The 5873-nt window shown below is 37.7% G+C and overlaps 1 pseudogene; it reads right to left on the bottom strand.

The window, feature by feature from the left end:
• Nucleotides 1-3836: 3836 nt before the first annotated feature.
• Nucleotides 3837-5580, bottom strand: LOC149205522 (GATA transcription factor 28 pseudogene; annotated as a pseudogene).
• Nucleotides 5581-5873: the final 293 nt, after the last annotated feature.

The following is a 5873-nucleotide window of genomic DNA, read 5'->3' as shown; positions in this document are numbered from 1 at the left end:
ATTCCATTCTTCAAAACATCCATCTTAGCTTATGTTACTTTTTTTGAGAGTGAAATTTGTTGCAGTTGGTCTCGTAATTTTGATATATCATGTTGTATTTCTTCCTCTTCTTCATGAGTCATAGTAGAGCCTTCAGGTTATTTACTAGGTGTTTCCATTTTATTTCTTCGGGGCACCAATTAATGATAATTATGCTTCACTATTCCCTTTGAATCACTTCAAACTAATTTTTGAAACAAAACTTATGCAAAATTTTAAAACAGCTATACTCCTTTTTTTTTATTTGTAGGAGCTCGATATTGAATCTGATGTATCTCTGACATTTCGGATCTCCAAGGTCTGAAGTTGTGACTTGTGATATCCCTTGGAGTCCTCTTTCAAACTCCATAAGTTGGATCAAAATTGGATTCTCCAAGAAATAGTTATGCCCAATCTCCCAAGATGACCTAATTATATAATTTTTTAGTAGAGCGAACTTGTATGAATTTCCACATGTTACTATTTCGACCTTCAGCTCTAAAAATTATACCCAACAGACTACAGTCTATCCTCTTTCTATCACTTTTTACTAAATTTGAATTTGATTCTCAAGGAGAAAGTTATGACGAGTTTCCCAAGGTCACATGTTTGAGATGGAATTCAGGAGCCTGAAAAAACCCTACCTCAAATCATATCTTCGAAAATATAGCGAGCCAAGATCTGAAATTATGACATGAGCTTCATTAAGATTCCGCCTCAAATGGGTTTTAATTTCAACTTCTTAAACTTCATAGAAAAACATTATAGCAAAAATTCCACGATGACCTGTTTGAAGCAACGAAACCCTAGAATCCAAATCTTTGATACCAAATGTTATGTAACCAACTCACAAAATAGAAGAAAATATAGATCATCGACTTCAAAATAAGCATCTTCAAGGGGGAACCTCCTTTACATTACACAAATGAACAATTCTTGGATGATTCAAATGACAAAACCTCCTTTTTATATATCGGAGTCTAAGGGGCCACAATATAATTAGAGCCGGCATAACAATAATAATGTAAGGGAACAACAATAATAATAGTGGGATTCTATGGGGCACAACAATAACAATATGGGGACTACATGGGCACAAAAATGACAAAAAGGGGACTACAATAATAATAATGAGGGAATACACTAGTGTTATAGGGACCTAACAACATTCATCATCAAATCAAACATATAGAGAGCCATAGCTAGAACCTGTTATGAAACCATGCTTATAACCAACTTATAACTAGAATAGTAACAATGATAGAACAACCATCAAAGCCCCATCATAACAAGTACATTTACTCATAAAATACAAGAGGAAAAGAGCTCTTATTAGCATATGCAAAATCCAACCAAGTTAGGGACTTCCACATACCACCTGACCATAGATTGGCCTAAACCAAATCTCTCTTTCAACCAATCACCCCTGTGCCATATTCCAAGCATGAATGTAGGATCTCGTGGAATAAACCAAACAAAACTGAACTAGGGATTCTAGAGGCCAAACCACCTCAACCCTCATCCAATGATTCCACCTCATAGTTAGACATCACTAACACCAACCAGATCAGTCTTTACCTAAGTTGTACACGGCTCTAGAGAATTTGTTCCAACCCGGATCAAGGACTAGTAACTCAACCCACAATTTTCGCAGGGCTCCAAAGCATTTTTCCAACCAAGGCTCCAAGACTAGTAACTCAACCCACCAAGGGCTCCAGAGAGTTTTTCAAACAAAGGCTTCTAGGATTAGTAACTCAACCCACAACCATAAGGAACATGAGCACCAATCACAAAACAAATGGGAAAACCCACAACACCATATTTATCTAGGAAATGGAAAGGCTAGGAAAAACCAGTGTCAATCCAAGAAATCATTCGTGCCAATGACAAATCATAACCAAATAACCTCATGCATATACCATGCATGCCAAAACTAGCAAGGAAATCATACATGCAACTCAATACCTGCAAAGCAATCCAACTGTAACAGCTAATCCACCTGTTCCCTTGCGCTTTCCTACTTTCCTTTGCCTTCTTTTTCCAAATCTAATGAAAACTACAGTGCTCCAAGAATGCTACAAGATTTCTGTATGTGCAAGAGTATGAGAGAGAGAATAGAGGGAGAGCTCCAAAATTGAATTGATAAAATATTAAACTGAAAAAATATGTGAACTAATCCTCAGAAGCCTTTATTTTCTTCATTTTCCTTCAATTTTCCTCACATGCAATTATAGGACCTGTTGGACACCTAATCCTAAATGGTTAGTGTGGAAGTTGAATGGACAAAAGCAGTCCAAGAGACCTTGGGATCTGAAACCCAAGAGTCACATAATGTACTATAAATGTATATCTTCTGTTAATAAAAAATGAATTGCATGTTTATCTTTCATACTGTCTTGGCTGTCCATGTGTGTTTAACATGGTATCAGAGCAGGCGTATTCCTGCCCTGCAAATTAATTTGAGCCATTTGTTTTATGGCCTCTCTATGCAGTTTATTTTCTGCCTGAAATCCGCTGACTAACATCTCTGATCTCTGTCTGCCATACCAGCGCTCTCTGTACCTGCGCTCTCATTCTCTGCGACTACCTGCGCTCCCTGTCCATAAACGCCCCATTTAAAAGCTCATTCTCTGCCACTACCTGCGCTCCCTGTCCATAAACGCCCCATTTAAAAGCGCTGCTACATCTGCGATTTACCATTATTGGCTGTCCTGACTGCCAAGCGTTTCATGATAATTAACGCTGTCCTGTTGCAACATAAACCTAATATGCGTTACACCCTCGCCTGTCTGTCAGTTTGAATAATTAAATTCAGTCTCTGCCTCAGAAACGCCTGTCCACCTCTGCGCATTCCATTTTTACTACACCTCATTATTAAACGCTGGTGACATTACTGTACGCTGTTCTGACATTACTGTGTACGCTGGCTATGAACGCTGTATACCCTTCAACGCTGTGTGATTAAAGGCTATATATTGGTTCAAGGGCGGAAGAGGTCCCAAGCGGTGGAGAATTTTGGTACCAGAACTCTTTTTGTATAGGATTCAAGCGTATTCAGATGGAGACTGAAAGGCATCCGAGCTGAAGACAGGTTTTTCATCGTCATCCACATATTCATATCACTGCAGGTTGGTGTATTCTATTCATTTTTTCCATGGTTTAAAATAGCTGAAGAACGCAAGCAGTCTCTGTGACCATGAAACCTTCAAGAATGTCACTGCGAAAAATTGAATCTTGAGTTTTTCAACAATCTTGAATGTGGCAAGGAAAGCCTCAACTCTGTTATCCTCTCTTCTTTAAGTCTGTTATCCCTTTCTGGTCTCTGTTATTCTTCAATCTGCAACTACAGCTTACTGTTAAATCAATCTTCTTTAAAAATTATCACTGAAGATTACAGTTTTACAGTATACACAATCTGGGTTTCAAATGCAATGCCCTTTTGGATACCCTGTTTTCCTCCGCAATGCCACTGCTCCAGAGCTTATGATGTCCTCTGATTGGTGTTAATGGTCACCAATTTTATTAGCAGATACACATTTGCAATGGATATTTCGAATTAGGTCTAGGAGGTTTTCAGGGAAGGCACTGAAGCTGAGCAGCTACATTTTAAAGGAAGGAAGGTGCTATCTGCAATACTGAAGCGTATTTGATGAATCTGCTTCTCGTGTTCGTTGTTTGATGAAGCGTGTTTGATGAATCTTGCCAGTTTTGAAAGATGCGGTATATATTTGTTGAATTTGCAGTGAAAATGTGGCATATATGCGATATTATGGTGAATACGATGTTGTCTGCCATTGAATGCACATAAACAATTCCGCTCATTCTGGAGTTACAACTTCTTGTTGGTTACCATTACTGTCAGGGTGCCAACCTTGAGAGGGATCCCACTTTGCTGCAGATGAACCCAAATCCTCAGAATTGGACTGTGTAGATGTAAATTGACCTTTGTTACGTTGCATCCTAAGAGCAACTTCTTTCCGCACACTGTAGCGGATCTTCTTGTCAAAACAACGCTCTTTACGCTTTTCTCGGAATCTCGTAAGTGAAGCAATTCTTTGTGGTTGATTCAAACGTTGTGGTATGTCTGCCAAAACCTTTTGATGATGATGGCCACGAATAGGCATGCCTGAGAGGCCTGGAGGTATTTCACGACCACCCAAAAGTAAAAGCACTGACTGTACCTTCTCAGGTGGCACGCTATCAAACACATAAACAATTCCGCCGGATTGTGGTACTGGGAGGTGTATGCTCTGTGAAGACCGTTTGGTATTCTATGGTATGTATGTTGCACTATATTGAACGATGATGTTTGCTTTGGTTCTTGAACTATTTTGAAGACCGTTTTACATGTGTACATTGAATAATGGTACGCTGAAAATTCATTTAAGAGGATCAAAGATTCTAAGCAGGCCACGCCTCTGGTTACAAACAATTTCGAATAAATGAAATCTTGTTTAGAAGAAGTAGACATCGCATCTCCAATCACAATCCTGTAATCATCTTCTAATACAAGGAAACTATTCAATTTTTATGTTAACCCTGGATCAAGTACAGGCAATCCGCAATGCAAGCTTGTAGAATTGTCTGTCTGGCGAGTTCCTGGAATAAAGAATTTACGTAGCATCTGTCTGAAGCGTTTTCTCCCGTGCGATTCTCGATCTCCAGGGAGTTTACAAACCTAATTAATACATTCATGAACCTTTCATTATTGATATCAAAGTCAAAACGAAAATCCTAATATGGACGAAAAGCAGGGAATCAAAGCTGTTGGATGACGCGGAATACGTAATTGTTTATGTATATATAAACATGAACAAATGAACAAATCAAAAGCGCGGCCATGGATCATCAATATACTATGTATGTCAAGTCAGATCTCAACCAATTATAACTGTAAATAATCTGGCAGCAGAAAGCCTTGTGTGTTGCATATTTACCCGAAAATGCCACGGACTTCTCACAAATCCGAACAGGACAACACCAAGAATATTTCTTGCATTATTTGATTAATTTCCAGCTATTCTATATGAAAAGTTTGCCATGATATGCATTTCTAATTGCATCAAATGGAAAGTTCCTATAGCAGGTTGTTAGCATAATTCAGTGATCGAGATTGGTCATATGGTTGATGAACTTCAAAAATAGTATAGTCCCATAAACATTGAGAGAACCACGTATATATATATATATATATATATATCTATATATCTATATATATATATATATATATATATATATATATATATATATATATATATATATATATATATATATATATAACCTGACTTCACTGTGCCAGGATTTTTGAGATCAGTGCCGTATACATCCACTCAGGGCTCGATGAATTCTATAACGTATATAATGCTCAAAAGATGCACAATCTAATCTAGGGTTCCTTGTTTACCACTGATTGCACCTTCCCTTATAGCATTGCTGTTTGCCATTACTAGAAGGTGCCACTTTGCATTATTTTTCAAAATAACCAGCATCTCCATCTGTGTCATGTCCATTGGTATTTCGAAGATTTCCATCCTCATCCATTCCATCAAAGAACTGAGACATTTGTATTAATGTGGTCTGAGCTGTTAAAAGGGCATCCTCATCAATTGGAGGATTAATTGGAACGACAGAGTTCAAAGTTCATAAGCATTGGGGGCTATTTATATTCTTTAAATTTGCGGTTATTTGGCATTGTATGAGATATTTGTGCAACATTGTCATTAAATGGAGCAAATTGATGATGCATTACAGTTACTAAATAGTCTAATCTTTTCCACTGTTGATGGGACAGTCAGAATCAGTAAGGATTTTCTCTCAGAAATTCAGACATGTCTACAAAATGCACAGGAAAATAT

This window comes from Pinus tabuliformis, chromosome 1_2 (assembly GCF_031772625.1).
Source record: "Pinus tabuliformis cultivar Carrire ecotype Pingquan chromosome 1_2, CPIR1, whole genome shotgun sequence".
NCBI lineage: Eukaryota > Viridiplantae > Streptophyta > Pinopsida > Pinales > Pinaceae > Pinus > Pinus tabuliformis.
Note: the sequence above shows the minus strand (reverse complement) of the source record. Positions and strands in the feature narration are given on the sequence as shown.